General features: G+C 45.7%; 1 pseudogene; it reads left to right on the top strand.

The window, feature by feature from the left end:
- The first annotated feature begins 5,597 nt into the window (after positions 1 to 5,597).
- LOC139055747 (uncharacterized) lies at positions 5,598 to 6,409 on the top strand (annotated as a pseudogene).
- Positions 6,410 to 16,247: the final 9,838 nt, after the last annotated feature.

The raw sequence follows: 16,247 nt of genomic DNA, 5'->3' as shown, positions 1-16,247 counted from the left end.
TCACGATGCGCCAAGCTTGGAACCGCCGCCGCAACCATGCACTGTAAGCAAAAATTAGCCGAGATGGAAGTTTTATCGGCTTATCAGCCCCAATACCTCCCATGCCCCAAGCATTTACTTCGTCATAGCGGAGTGAAGACGGCATATGTCTTCAAATATACTCCGATAGGATAGTATAAACGGACATGACCAGATTATACTCCGCACGGAGTTTCAGGTCACGTGGTTGGAAACTCCCCACGGAGTTAATAATAGCAACGGGCGTGCGTGTGTCAGCGCGCGTCCGTGTGAAGCTTCCGAAGCTCCAGTGCCTTCGCTGGTTATTTCATATGATAATTTACTGAGAGAACGAATCATCAGTGCACCGAGCAGCTGCAACGACCGATTAGTGTTTTGTGTGAACGTGTCAAGGTTATTTGCACTCACTGCTCAAACGCGCTGGACGTCTTCCCTGGGTTGTATATATATGCTTGAAAATCCGCGATAATATTTTCAATGTCCGAGAAAACGCCAATGCGACAAGATCTCGTGCGCCTGTGCAAGGCATGTTTTGGCTGTGTACAGCCGCTCAATCTACGAAATCGCGCCGTTTGTGCATTGGACGCAAAACAAGTCGTGATATGCAACTGTCGGCAGCAGTTCACAAACTCACGGGCAAATCGACGGTTTGCAAAAATACTGCTGCGCATGCGTGAACACGGCTGTCACTAGCGCCCTCTGCATGGTTAGATGCGAAAAGCAGACGAACATCCAGCTCTGTGGAGGTGCGAATGTGTTCGTGCTCTTTTTGTGACCATGCCGGCTAGTTGTGTCGCGTATGGGTGCTCAAATTGCTTCAGTGGCAAAGGGAGCATCAGTTTATTTCGCTTTCCGTCTGAGAAGACGTATCCGGCGAGGAGAGCAGCATGGATACGAGCCGTAAGGCGAGTAAACCTCGATGGCTCAGCTTGGCAACCGAGCGAGTACTCCAGAATCTGCGGAGCTTATTTTGTTACAGGTAGGTTAAGCGTTCTGTTTACACGAGGTATTTTGACAATATAGCTAACTTCATCTCACCACAGGCCACCCGTCGAACTTCAGCAAGCACCCCGACTGTGTGCCCAGCGTATTCACCTACGCACGGTCTGTCGGCGCAGCGGCAGTGCGGAGGCATAGACGTTGGCTGAACAGACAGGACATAGAATGTGAGTCACCGAATATACTTCAACGCTAGTACACTGAAGCAATTGTCGATGCGTAAAAAATAATATCGCCTTCAAGCGCTGTGCTTAATGATTGATAAATTGGCCGCTGTAGAAAGCCGGGCAATCTTCGCTCGTTCTCGCGTGCGGTATGTAACCGATACGCATTTCGTTTCTCGTCTCCATTGTCGTTTGTTGCTCGAAGCAGCGCGTTCGTCCCACAAAAACGACTGCGTGTACATTTTGGTTAGCTGTTTTGCTTCTTTTTGTCAAAACTCTACATCAGTTCACTGGTCTCGCGCAGTTTGCGCGCCCCTGTGATCTTTCTGCCAACATTTCACAGTATGGACCTGCTGCGTTCTCGGACTGGGATTATATAGTGCACAAAGTTCCTGAGACGCAAGGAGCTTCATATTTCTGCAGTGTGTCTGAAGTAGAAGCCATGCTTCTGCGGCGTTTTAAGCGCAGTGAATATCAACTCCAGTGACGGCGATTACAAAAATAATGCACTTATCGTTTTAGCGAAGAATGTATGGAGTTTAGTGCGAGGGCGTGAGGTCAATGTTTTCATGCTTGCAGCACCTCATGCGATATTTCATGTGACATCTTTACTGCCTTTTTTTAAATATCTATGGCATGTGCTACCAGCTGCACATCTAGTAAACAAATCAAGTCTGATTCTGCAGCTGCACAGTGCCCCCAAACAACTCCTTCCAGCTCAAATGAGAATGGTAAGTGCTTGCCAACATTACTTGTTTCAACAAATGTTTACAAACCTGTTCTGCTAGGTCTTTGTATCTAAGTGTACACAATGGTATAATTTAAAAAAATGTTTTAGCAAAGAATGTGAATATCTTGAACAGGAAAGTAGTAGTGCTGGTCAGGTGGTGGATTAAAATTTCTTTTTTTGCTTGACGAATGGCAGATATCCCAGCACTGTAAAACATTCCTGTGTCTTTAGTGGCTCAATACACTGGATTGTGGGAAAGTAAATAGTTAGATTTACCCTCCAGTCATCTGTTCAATGAAATCTGTTGCCAGCAGTAAAAGTTAGGCCATACGAGCAAAAACAATTGCTCAAGCACCACACAAAGTTTTGTGGGGCTAGAAACTAAAAAAAAATTCGTTAACTTAATCTCTAAAGACCTCTCACCAGTTTTTAGCCATTGCAAATGGACAAGCATAGCACATAGAACACGCAGTGGCAATAATGTCAGCATAGTGCCAAGCAACTGCGCAGAGTGAAAATATTTGAAATTTCTAATGGAAGCCCACGCACCCTGCTTCTCGAGGGAGCGACAGTGATAGAGTTAAGGCCCCATGCACAAATGCCTAATAGGGCACACTGACAGAAAGAAAAAGGAAGTGGTACTAGCCAGGTAAATGTAGCACGGTCCCTTGGCTCCGGTTTGGGAGAACGCAGAGAAGAGCACTTGCGAACTCTAGTTGAGGCAGTAGGAGAAAGCACCTATGCTGGCAGTGAAGCATGCCTTTTGGCAGCATGGCAACATGCTCCTCTTAAAATGAACCGGTTCCAAAAATGTTTGCTGTAAAACACTCCCAGGAGGTGCCCCAAGTATAAACCTAATTTGCAGTGATGCCTAGGGCTCTGTTAACAGGATTCCATTTTTAAGAAAGTGTGCAGGCACTTGCTCTTACCAGACTACTTCTGTTACTTTTGACTCATAAAATATCTGTTTGATTTGCCTGCACCATTGTGAACCAGTTCATAGTGGGGGCACGAGGAGTTCAGAAATTTTTCAGCTCACTTTAACTGGTGCGGGCATGACTTGTTGCTTGAAGCAAATGCCGAGGTGCAGACACGGTGCTGGCGTTTTTCTGCCTAGAATGCATCAAATGTCTTGCTTTGAGAGGTCCCGAAATGCAGGTACGGTCAGTCGCTGAGGTATGATTACTCTGCATTGCATAAACGCAGCAGACATTCATACGAAGGGTTTCAGTAACTGCGCTGCTGCTTCACACCCGCACGTCTGCACAAAGTCGGCAGTCAGTAGGCATAGTTACAGCAATATCATGAACCAGTCCTGCACCATTTGAAATGAAAGGCATGGCTTAGAGGGTGCCATTGCTGCACCACCTGAACAAATGGCAGGCTCAACACCTTTTGAACTGGTTCAGGTGGTGCAGGCAAATTGAACAGAAATAAAAATTAGCTCTGTTATGTGCAGTCATACAGGCAAAGTGTTGCTTCTTTCTTTGGTTCCTGATATATGAAGCTGAGGCTCATCAACCAGGAGCCACCTGTTTATTTTAACTGAAGTATATTGAACTTGCAGAAGAGATTGTCACATCCGCAAACATCGAGGAGGCACCACAGTTGGAGGGTCTGTCAAATGGTAAATATCACTATGCATTTTTCGTGCACTTGTGACAAGTTTCTCTCCACCAAGTTACAATACGCACATGCTCACATTCCCAAGGGCATCTTGAAGAACCACTGCTCTTTCATAAGTTTGCAATGGATGGTTTAATGATTGAACTACCATTCTTAAAGGTATTGTAATGCAGTAATGACAGCAGAATTGCCTCTATTTTTGTTTGTAGCTGTAGAAAAGTTGTGGAATATGTGGTAGTTATAATTAACGAATAATGTATATAATATTTAGTCTCTGGTGATTAGGAGGTTATTGCTAAAACATTTTCCTTCGATAATCACATAGATTACACGGCGCAGAAGCTATCTTGCACAATGGGTTGTATGCACCGCCATTGCTCTTCCTTTCTTGTGTCTATAAATGTTCCACTCTTACCACACTGTTCTTTTCACATTACATTACCGAGCGAGTATTCGCAAAGACAGCTGTGGTCTTGTGCTAGCACCAGCACCTTGCATATGGTGTAACGCGCTACCATTGCCCTTGCTTTCCTGTCTCTATAAACGTTCCACTCTTACCACACGGTGTTTTTCACATTACATTACTGAGCTAGTATTTGTAAACACAGTTACACCACTGTGGTCTCGTGCGTACATTAGCACCTTGCATAGGATGTCAACTTGTATGCAAATGTTGCATTCTGCTGTACGTCACCGGGAGCACGGGCTTCCTCAAGCCATTCATCATAATGACTTTTTTCTGTGCTCCTGGCATCATATAGGGAGGTTAAACTAACTTGATTTAGTTGTAAGGCTGGCCAATAAGAATATGTTCACTTCCCGAGATGCAACTTTGTTCATGTGCCATTCTTGCAGAGGAACTTGCTTCACCTTCTGGCTCATCTGCTTCATCTCAAGAAACACCATTTGTGGATACTTCATGTAATGGTAAATATTGTTAGCATGTGCAGTTTGAAGGCAGTTATTTATATTAACTGCCACTTCACGGTCATGCCCTTCTAGAAATGGAATATCAGCAAGTACTTCGACTTAGTGGGAAGGCAACAGTAATATTTACTTAGATTTTTTCGAACCTGCTGCACACTATGGACTTCAGCATGTGTTCAGATTTCTCCTCATGGTTGACTGATATGCTGAACTTCCCACAGCGCTTTCCTTAGGGGGGAAACTACAGAAAAAAATTACGGCAATCTAGATTGAAATAATAGGCTTTTGAATAACAAATTCATCATTCATAGCTAGATTAGAGGTTTCATAAGTAAGACAATGACAAAAATTGGAGTGGCACCACTCCTTGTGACGTATGTTGCCTCTTGTGTAATGTCTGCATTGGCCGATTCACAGAGAGCGTCACAGAGGGAGGTCATGTGGAATTTTCGTCTTTTGTGGTGTAGACGGTTCAAATTGAAGAGCAGCAGCGGGACCTTCCATGACAAAGTTCTGTGCAATACTGTCAAACGAAAAGCAATGATACACAATGGAAAAATCTGTTGATGTAGCTGAACCTAACATTTTCCTTTAGTGTCCCTTTAAGAGTAGGTGGGAAAATCACCTTATTCACAACAGTTAAATCTTCCTCCTATTATTTTACAGACCGCATAATCTTGCTGGTGGAGCATATATTCTAAAAATTTTTTTTGTAGGCAATGCTAGTCAATGCTGCATGTAAACAGTGCTGGGTGCAACTTGCACTTGCCAAGCTTGTGTAGAAAAAAATGAAAATGTGCTTGATTTGTCAATATTTTTAGTACTGACCAGTCATGAAATATGATCTAATATGTTTTCACCACTATTACAGATTTGGAACAACAATTGGAAAACGAACATTGGAAATCAATTGCTCAAAACATGGAAAAACGGCTTGGAATTTTACACCAAACTGTTGCAACATTAGAGAAGAAGAATGCGTCCCTCGAGAGACAGTTGATGAAGCTCGCTCGCAGATGCTAACACTGAGTGTAATTGAAGCGTCACCAAAAGCATGTATGTATTACACAGGCCTTCCCACCTATGAAGTTTTTCAGTCATTGTTTGAATACCTGGAGCCACGTGCAAGTAACATGTCTTACTGGGGATGGACAAAGAAGAATTACTGCGAAGCACGTGGTCGACCTAAAGAAAGTGGCCTTGTGACTGAATTCTTCATGGTTTAGTGCGCCTCAGGACTGGTATGCCGGGAAAAGATATTGCGCGCAACTTCACGATGTCGGAAAGCCAAGTGAGCCGGACATTTGCTACTTGGATTAACTTCCTTGAGCGTGAGCTTGCAGCCATCACCTCAATTCCATCACTTGATGAAATTGGGCCTTATGTTCCGAGATGCTTCCGCTTCTTTGAAAACACGAGGCTTAGTTTGGATGCAACAGAAGTTAGAATTCAGCGTCCTTCGTCAATAGGTGCACAGCGCCAGACCTTTTCCTCATATAAGCACTTCAATACATACAAAGTGCTTGTTGGCTGTAACCCTGATGGCTACATAGCATTTGTGTCTCGTCTCTGGGGCGGATCTGTATCGGACAAGACAATCCTTGGAAGTTGTGGGCTTTTAGATTGTTTGGAAGTAGGGGATGCCATTATGGTCGATAAAGGCTTTACTTTCCCCTACTTACCTGCTGATGTGAAAGTGTACCATCCCCCATTCCGAGAATGCCATGAAACACAAATGCCTGCGCAGGATGTGGAGCAAACACGTCGTATTGCCGCTGCAAGGGTGCATGTTGAGAGAGCAATATCCCGCATAAAAGCTTTTCACATTTTGGATAAGCCATTTCCTATCTGCATGACTGACATAGCAGAGCAGGTATTTAAAGTGTGCAGTTACCTAAGCAACTTCCGAAACCTGTTAATTAAAGGTGATGACGAAATCAATTGAGCTATTTGTGTTGTGATAGAATGACGTCAAGGCCACACCCCCTCTTCGTACCTAGATAAACAGCGCACATTTTGGGAATAAAGCCGTTCCTATTCCTGCTATCTGAGTAGCGTCTGTATGCATGCTACAAGTGGCAACGAAGATGGGATCCGAAGCCTAGGCCGAGATTGCGCAGTACAAGAAGAATGGCGAAGTTTTTGGATTTTTAGCCTTTCGTCCATGATGGCGAAAAAGATTTCATGTCTTATGTTGAAAGATTTGACCACTACTGAAAAGTGACCCAAAACAAAGATGACAGCCTGAAGAAATCTGCCTTTATAACGGTCATTGGTAAACGCTCCTAGAAAACGCTGAAGGACCTGTTGTTACCAGCGAAGCCACAAGACAAATCATTCGATGAAATCGTTGCTGTCCTGAAAGAACACTACTCTCCGGGAAGCAAAGTTATCGCCGAAAGGTTAGTTTAATCCCCGCTACCAGATGGAACGCAAGACAATATGCACCTTTGCAGTGGAACTACGCAAGATGCGACTTTGGACCGTTCCTGGACGATGCTCTTCGAGACAGGTTCATGGCTGGCCTCAGCGGCGGTTCAATTCAAGCTAGCTTTCTGAAGAAAAAGGAGCTAAGCTTCAAAACTGCATGACCTAGATAGAAGCGCGGAACTGGCTGCGAAAGAATCCAAAGGCTTCCGCCCAACGTCTGACAAGACTTTTCTCGATGAAGGCGTCCACGTCATTCAGAAGGGTCAGCAAAGACAAAAGGCAAGGACTTCGGTGGGTCTTGCAGCCGGTAGTTTGTTATCAATCTGCGAAGTAACACGATGCTGGAGACTGTCCATATTGAAAGGCAAGGTGTCAACACCAGCGGTCGTTGTCCCCAAGGCAGACAAGAAGGTGAGGCTGTGTGCAGACATCGAAATTACCCACATCCTTGCGTAATGACGGAGCATTATCCATTACCCTTAGTAGAAGACATCTTTGAAGTAATTGCGGAGGGTAAGGTCTTCACGGTCTTAGACCTGACCACTGCGTATCAGCAAATAGAAGTGCACCCCGACTCTCAGAAGCTGTTGACGCTTACCACGCACATCGGCTTATTTCAGTGCCTCCGCATGCCATATGGAAATTCCAGTGCCCCAGCCATATTCCAGTCTGTGATGGATCAAGTATTAGAAGACGTGAAGGGCGTTGCCTGCTACCTCGATGATGTCCTCATCACTGGAGTGTCCGAAAGGGACTGTTTCGAACGCATTGAAGCCGTCCTTACTCAGTTTCGGGAGCACGGCGTTCGGCTCAAGCAAGAAAAATACAAATTCTTCAAAGACTCTGTCACCTATCTGGGGCATATTAGGGCTATTGTAATTAAGTCGTGCACGGAAATGGTTGAAGCTGTTAGGAATGCGCCAGCTCCAAGGAATGAATCGGAACTAAGAGCGTACCTTGGCATGCTATCTTTTTGCTCCAAGTTCATCCCTATATCAATTACTGAAGGGAACTCGGCAGTGGCAGTGACCCAAAGACGCAGAAAAGTGCTTCCAGAGGAGCGTGCGTTGGTTGACGAGTGACAGTGTCCTAACCTTCTTCTGGAGAAGTACATAGGCCTTTTAGCAGACGTGTCTGCATACGGAGTGGGGGCGGTACTCTTCCACAAAATCAAAGGAAATGAAAAACCGATAGCGTACGGTTCGCGAAGCCTCAGTAAAGCAGAGACTGGGTACTCCCAAATAGGAAAAGAAGTGCTTGCCGTGGTGTTCGCTATCAAACGATTTCATAAATATATTGACGCAGTGCTTTGACGATTCGCGGCCGCTTGTGTCACTCATTCAGTCGGTCATTCGCCAAGAACTTGCCAATGTAGGTCTTCCGTCCATCTGCTCCGCCAGCCGTCCTGACTTTGCTTCGTCTGCTGCCACTGCCCCTGTTCACCGGAACTAATACGGTCCATATCCGAGCTATCACAAGCCGGCCGAATGGCGCACCCGTGACGATAGACCCATCTGCTTTTACTGTAGAAGTGTGGGCCACATCTCTCGCCACTGTCGAAGTTCCTGGCCAGCCCACTCTCGACCAAGCTTTCCCGCCTACCGCCGCCCGCCGCTGAATCCTCGCCCGCCATCCCTCCCCGCCGAGATTGAAGACGCACCTGACAACACTCGACACACCGCGACCAGCCGATCGCCATCACCACATAGTCGCCGCTCCCGTTCGCCACAGCTGCGTCGCTCTCCATCCCCAGCTTACCGTCGCCGCTCTCCGACGGGAAACTAACTGGGGCAGCTCCTGAAGGTGACGCTGCTCTAGAACACCGGCCTGAAAGTCCTCTGCTGACCCTGCCTACTAATCGGAACCTTCTGGACGTGGACGGTTTGCCCGTTACAGCACTCATCGACACTGGAGCGCAAATTTCCATCATGAGTGCGGAGCTTCGAACGCGCTTGAAAAAGGTACTTACTCCTGCTCCAACTCGACTGCTCCAGGTCGCCGATGGTAAAACTCCGGCTGTGCTTGGAATGTGTACTGCTCGTGTCAGTGTCGCCGGTCGCCACACGTCCGTTTTGTTTAGTGTGCTTGAACGTTGCCCTCACAATGTGATCCTCGGACTCGACTTTTTGTCCGCCCATTCTGCTCTGATTGACAGTTCCGCCGGTGTTGTACAACTTGACTTACCCCTACCTGTTCCCCTTGACCTTCCTGCTCAAGCTCCAGCTCAGCTTTGCTCCACGGATTTTATACGCCTGCCATCTCTTGCAGCAACCTTCATCCCTGTTTTAGCCAGCCCACCTGTACCTGATGGAGACTGTCCTTACTCCCGCGACGTAAGTCCTGCTTTCTCACAATGTCTCCTTCCCACACACCATCGTTTCTGTTGCGGACAATCAGACATGTCTTCCGATCTTAAATTTCGGACAGTGCCCGCAAGTAGTTCCTCGAGGCATATCTCTTGCCACGTTGTCACCAATGCACGAGTGCCACATTTCTGCCCTATCTGTTGCGCCGTCTTCGACCACTGCTCATTCTGCGCCTTCTGCATCAGCCCCGACCGAGGACTTTACAAAGATGATTGCACCGGACCTCTCCACCCAAGAAGCCGACCCTACATATAGGGACGACCTACTTCGATCATATGCTACTAAACATAAACTTACTACCGCTTACCATCCTGAAACTAACGGTCTTACCGAACGCCTGAACCACACATTAACGGACTTGCTCGCAATGTATGTTTCCTCGGATCATCGCGACTGGGACATTGCTCTACCATTTGTCACGTTCGCCTACAATTCCTCGCGCCACGACACAGCTGGCTATTCACCCTTCTATCTCCTCTTCGGCCGTGAGCCGACTTTGCCTTTCGAGACACTCCTCTCGACCACGCTCGACTCGCCGACAGAGTGCACTCGGGATGTAATAGCCACAGCGAACCAAGCGCGCCAGATTGCCCGCATTCGTCTGTCTGCTTCCCAGACACGCCAGAAGTGCCGTTACGACAAGCGCCATCACGACGTGAACTACGAACCAGGCGCTCTTGTGCTAGTATGGTATCCAGCTCGGCATATTGGTCTTTCCGAGAAATTCCTCTCGCAATACTATGGCCCTTACCGCATCCTTCGCCAGGTGACCCCTGTCCCATATGAAGTGTCTCCGCTGAATGCCACGGTGCCTTCACCCCTCTCTGACATCATCCACGTCAGCCGTCTCAAACCTTACCTTTCTCCGACCGATGAGCCGCACCAATCAGGTGCTTTTTCCGACGGGGGTGATGTCACAGTCGGTAATGTGGAAAGAAGACGACGCTAATGGTGGTCTGGGAGACGACGAAGAAGTGTTTAGCAATATCGATGCTCTACGCTTGTTGGCTCAGCCATTAAAAGCTACCTGTAAATAGACGAATGCTTCTTCCTTCCCGTAACAATATTTATGGATGAGAGTTCACTGTATACTCTGATCACCTGCCATTAGATGGCTTACTCGGACACAGGCCCATTCCAGCACTATCAGCTGCCCGAATGCAGCTCTGGATGCTGCTACTTGCGGCATACCGATACAAATGGGTATACAGGAAAGGGAAGGCTCTCGCTAATGCAGTCGCATTATCGCGGCTTCCGCTAAAGAAAGAAGCTGACGTCAGTGACTATGTGCAGTTTTTCTCGGCAACAGATGAAATGCCGTTATCAGCTGAAGCTATTCGGAAAGCAACAAAAAAGGACCCAGTCCTTTTGAAGGTCCACTTCTTCACATTAAATGGATGGCCAGCAAAAGTTGCTGATGAAAATGTAGCACCATACTTTACTAGACGCCACGAACTATCGTTGGATCGAGACTGCGTGACCTGGGGCAATCGCATAATTGTGCCACGTGCGCTTGTTTTAAAATTGCTGTACGAAGGACATCAACGTGCGACTAGAATGAAAATGCTTGCGAGGAGCCATGTGTGGTGGCCCCAGCAAACTTCGGACATAGAAGACACTGTCCAGAGCTGTGCAGTCTGTCAATTTAGGCAAAACACGCCGTCCCAGGTAGACTTCACTCCTTGGGCCTGTGCACGCAAACGATGGGAAAGAGTGCACTTGGACTTCGCTTTTGCAAATTCATGCTGGTTACTAGTCCTGATAGATGCTTATTCCAAATGGGCAGAAGTTGTCTGCATGAAAATAACTACAGCGGAAGCAACTGTGCAAGAGCTGCAAAGAATATTTGCCAGTTTCGGTCTACCGCAAATGGTCGTCACAGACAATGGACCACAGTTCACGTCTGCTCAGTTCTCAACATTCCTTGCCTCTAATGCCATACACAACCTCACTTCTCCGCCTTATCATCCTGCTTCGAATGGGGCGGCGGAACTACTTGTGCAAACCATCAAAAAAGCCTACTAAAGCAAATTGGAGAACATAAAAAGCGTGGCAAGTCTATGCAGCATTGCGTCGATCAGTTTTTGCTCCTGTACAGGAACACGCCCTGCGCATCAACAGGGATTACACCAGCTCAGTTGTTTTTGACATGGGCCCCAAGAACACGTCTTAGCCTCCTGCACCCGGAGCTGATTAACCAGTTGAGGACTGAATCGGGTCAGCCCACTTTTGCCCGCTCAAGGTCAACATGGCGCGAGTTCACAGCAGGTGGCGAGGTGTGAGTGAAAGGAACTCGTCCGGGCGACCCTCTTTGGTTAGCAGGCACCATCACGCACCGTATTAGTGCTGTCACGTATACAGTGAGGGTGAATAATGAAGAACGTTTTGTGCATGCCGACCATATTGTTTCAGCTGAGCGCCCGGATTACCAGCCAGCCAGAAGCTCGTATTCAGTCCTACAACTTACAGGACGGCTCGATCAAGCACACCCCATGGCGGCCCGAGAAATGGCAGCCCTTCCAGACCGTCCATAGGGCGACGATCAGACACTGCAAGACCAATCTTCGCATGAGCCCCCAGCATCGGGGCGCCTTGAAGATTACCAAGTGATATATCATGTCTGATAAAAGCACATGCGCTATCTACACGCACGATTGCCACGTGCATGTACCTGCCCCTCACCGTTACTAACCCTTTCCACCTTTGACTATAGATAATGACGCAGAATAAAGGAGGTGTGATTTGTTTCTTGACAACCCAGTTGTCCAGTCTGTTCGTTGCACACGCGAATGAAACAGGCGATATCCGGCCCCGAGAGCTCGGAGCAGGTTCCAGTGCGGTCTACTCCTGAAACCTTAAGGTGCAGTACATGAACACACAAGCAACCAGAAAGATGGGGTTACAATTAAAAAGAAAATTAAAGCTGGCAGATTTAAGACTAGATTTAAGAGAAGGCTTTAGCTCAGCCCAGCTGTAGTGGCTGAGTGTATATGGTGTTGCGCTGCTAGGCACAATGTCACAAGACTAAATCCCAGCTACAGTGGCCACGTTTCAACTGGGGTGAAATGCAAAAAACGCTCGTGTACCATTCGTTTGATGAATGTTAAATAACCCCAAGAGGTCAAAATTATTCTGCAGTCCCCCACCACAAGCATGCCTCATAATTCCACTAAAACCCCAGAATTTAGGCTTTTCTTTACCTCGAGATGAACATTGATGCTGCCTATGGAAATGCATGCAAAACACAGAAGTGCCTTCATGAAAAAACTTAAGCCGATTACTACGAAAAGTGTTGCATTGGACAAAAATTCTAGCAAGTGCAGGGAGCAGAATTTAAATTGCGGGCCCATATTCTTTTCAGAAAGTTCAACAATGCAATGCTTTCAACTGCAAGTGCAAACAGAATGTTAATGCTAGTGATAATTTATACATGGCCCTGCTTCAGGTTGATAGCAAATACTCCAAGCCAACGCATGTGCGTTCTCCGATGAAGTGATACCCTATTGAATTTATCGTGACAGTGGTTGTGCGAGCAGTCTCTTGAGAATATTGTTTTCACTTGCTCTCAGATATCAGTTATTGTGAACATGCAAGCAGCCTCTGCACTTTGTCTTCAATTTGTTGTACACGACTCTTGTTCCATATGCTACTCGTCATTGGAAATAAACTTCAAATGTCTAAACACAGCGGCTCGTAATTGTGTGTTATCCTGAAATTGTTGCACTATCAATGCACATGTGTACTCATGTTTGTGACGGGAGCTGACTCGCATATATTCAGTGAGCCTAACATTGTATTCCAGAATGAGTTCTCGGTGGCAATAAGCATACCTCTAGCAATAAATGTCAAGCACTAATGCAGGAATAAGTTCCTTATACAGGCGCAGAAGCCTGACTACATTCTACAAATGCATACCATAAATGCCTCTGGTAAGCAGTAGCCCTTAAAGACCAAATGACACAACCTTACACAGGAAAATGCACCACTCTGCAGGAAAGCAGGTTTGCATAAATGACCAGAGTAACAGGCAATGCACTTTCTTTATTACAAACACGAAACTGGCTCCCATGAATAGAAAACCAGATAAATACAAGATGCAATGTAGATCTAACAAAGATTACAGTAAAAGGAGTCTTCAACATGTCTGAACATTAGTAGTGGGCCAATATCACATTCTTCGAATAATCGTATTGAGCATAAAATAATCAAATATGGATGCATGTGTGTATAGCAGGAGTACTCGCACCATGCTTGTATGTTGACTATGTTAAGTACAAATTGCCTTGGAAACATCGGTGCTCGTAGCTTAAAAATAAAACTTCTACTACACTGACATAATACAAGCAAAAATCACAGATTGTCATGTAGGCTACTGCGACAAAACCTAAAACATGTATTGCATTATTTACTTTGTTTCTGCATTGCTACAAAAAAATTTTTCAGAACAGCAGCAACACTAACAGAAGGTTTGGTTAATTTTCAAGTACTTGAACAGGAATAGTTCGCATGAAATAGTCGTATTCCACAGCCCACCTCTTCGGTATATATTCCTGCCTAGTGGTACAAAAGCGAATCACCATGCCTTGCGAGTGAAAGTGCACTACTCTGCAGGCAAGCAGCATTGTATAGATGACCAGATGAAGAGGAAGTGAACACACAAAGCCATTAGTATCGCTAAATTGACACAAATACACACCAAGACTAGAAGCATAAAATAATAGAACAACTATCTATAGGTAGCATACTATGACACAGCAGTGTGCAAGGGGTGATTGTTATGAAGAAATGAAAGGACAGTATTGCAATTTCAAGGGCTGTTCTTAAGAAGCAAAGGTAAAGGAACAGTTACACATATTGCACATTATAGTTAAAAGAAGACGGCATGTTAAGGAGTACCAGTAATGGGCACACTTCATTCATGTACAGAGGATATATTGCACACTTATAGTAAATATGGCACAACAGAGGAACACACTAAATCTTAATGTTACATTAGATTAAATGACATGTAGCCATACCTTTTCATTCATATGCGAACCACTTTTTCGTCATGAATGCAAACAGTGAGAGAAGTCGCTCTAGCCTTTTTAGAGTTGCCTGCTATGTATGAAACAATGTGTGCACATTCAAAGCAATAAATAACTCTCGAATTAACATTTGAGATTACTTAGGCACATTTGCAACCTTCAGATGGAATGCTGCGGCACTGGTGTCATGTTGATGTGGTGGCATGCTACACAACCACCTGCCCCGCATACATTCCTTCCACCATGTTCCATTTGAATGCCATTGGCATAGCGCAAAAAAAGGTGAATAGGCACAGAAAAACATAACACATGCAGCACTAACTTTCAACAATAGATTTATTTCCAAGAGGAGCAGTACATATGTCGTCCACTGCGTGCGTCGCTGGGCACATGCTCCGGAAATGTCAGCAAACGAAAAAAGCACAAAACATGAGACTAGAGCAGGCTTGTGGTAAGCTATTATGACATGAGCAACAATTCTAATTGTTTTGTTGATAATATTATGAAAGGTTTGCTGATGCATGCGTCAGCACACATGGCCATGTATTATCAACAAAACATTTAGAACTTTGGCGCACATGATAATAGCCTACCATGCGCCTGCTGTTGTCGTGCATGTTTTGTGTTTTTTGCATTTGCTGACATTTCCGGAGTACGACATATGTACTGCTCATCTTGGAAATAAATCTATTGTTCAAAGTTAGCGCTGCATGTGTTATGTTTTTCTGCGCCTCTTATCCCCATCTTTTTTGCGCAATGCCAATGGCATTCAATATGATGCATGAACAAGCCAAACGTGCAACTTTATTCCCCTATGTCCTCCCCCCAAGAAGTTAAGCTAAACTATTTACATATCTGCCGTGGTTGCTTAGTGGCTACTGGCTATAGTTTTGGGCTGCTAAGCACATGGTCGCGGTATCTAATCCCGACCACAGTGGCCGCATTTCGATGGAAGCAAAATGTGAAAACACCCATGTAATTAGATTTAGGTGCACATTAACAAACCCCAGGTGGACCAAATTTCTGGTGTCCCCCACTACGGTGTGCCTCATAATCAGATTGTGGTTTTTGCACGTAAAACCCCATAATTTCAAACTACCACACATCCTGGCACTACAGCTTCATTCACTTCAGCCTCCGTAATGTCACTGCAAGACCATTTCCAGGCTTGCAAACATAAAAACCTTGTTGCAATTTCTTGTATGAAACATTCTGTCCATTTAAATAAAGGGTGCCCAGTCGTTTCACACGCTTTGTTATTAGCTCTGGCACAAATGCCCACTTAGCAAAATGCAGCAGGGCTGGCAGCATTTCACTTTCCCAAAATTTACTGTTAAAATATATTCTCTGTATGTGAATGCAGTTTGGCTCACCTGCTTGCTCATTTTCTGTCCAAATTACAAAGTCACACCCTGCATGGCCAGTGATGGCCATTTGCCCTTGCACTTGAAAGTAATACGGGTGATCTTTGTTGAGTACTACTTCATTATCTTCCTCAAGGACACAGCAAAACTTTCTGTCCTTACTTGCCTCTTCAATTGTAAGGCCCTTCTTCGAGAGGGGACACTTAACTTCCAAGAGACCTTCTTCTCCATCTAAAACAATAATTCTGTCAGGTGAAGCTGCCAGAAAAGGATACTGCGAATGAATGTGCAGCCCAGTTTCATGGTTTTGCACATTTGTGCCTCTCATTTACTGGAGCTGCACATACAAATCAACATCATCCTTTTCGTGCTTCCGTCCATATGCTATTGCCTCTGACATTGCTTTACCACTTGGATAGAATACTGTCCTTAGCAAGCCTTCAGGCTTGACACAGCGGCAAAACCGTTTAAACATGGATGCAGTTAGGCGACCACTGCGTGCAGCATGCCACAGTTTGTTATCTGCCTGTCCTAAAGTCTGAAGGCGTAAAGCTTCAGGCTCGGCACCATCTAAGGCTGGCAGAGATTGCAGACGA

This window comes from Dermacentor albipictus, chromosome 2 (genome assembly GCF_038994185.2).
Source record: "Dermacentor albipictus isolate Rhodes 1998 colony chromosome 2, USDA_Dalb.pri_finalv2, whole genome shotgun sequence".
Classification (NCBI taxonomy): domain Eukaryota; kingdom Metazoa; phylum Arthropoda; class Arachnida; order Ixodida; family Ixodidae; genus Dermacentor; species Dermacentor albipictus.
This window is presented reverse-complemented; position numbering and strand designations above follow the sequence as displayed.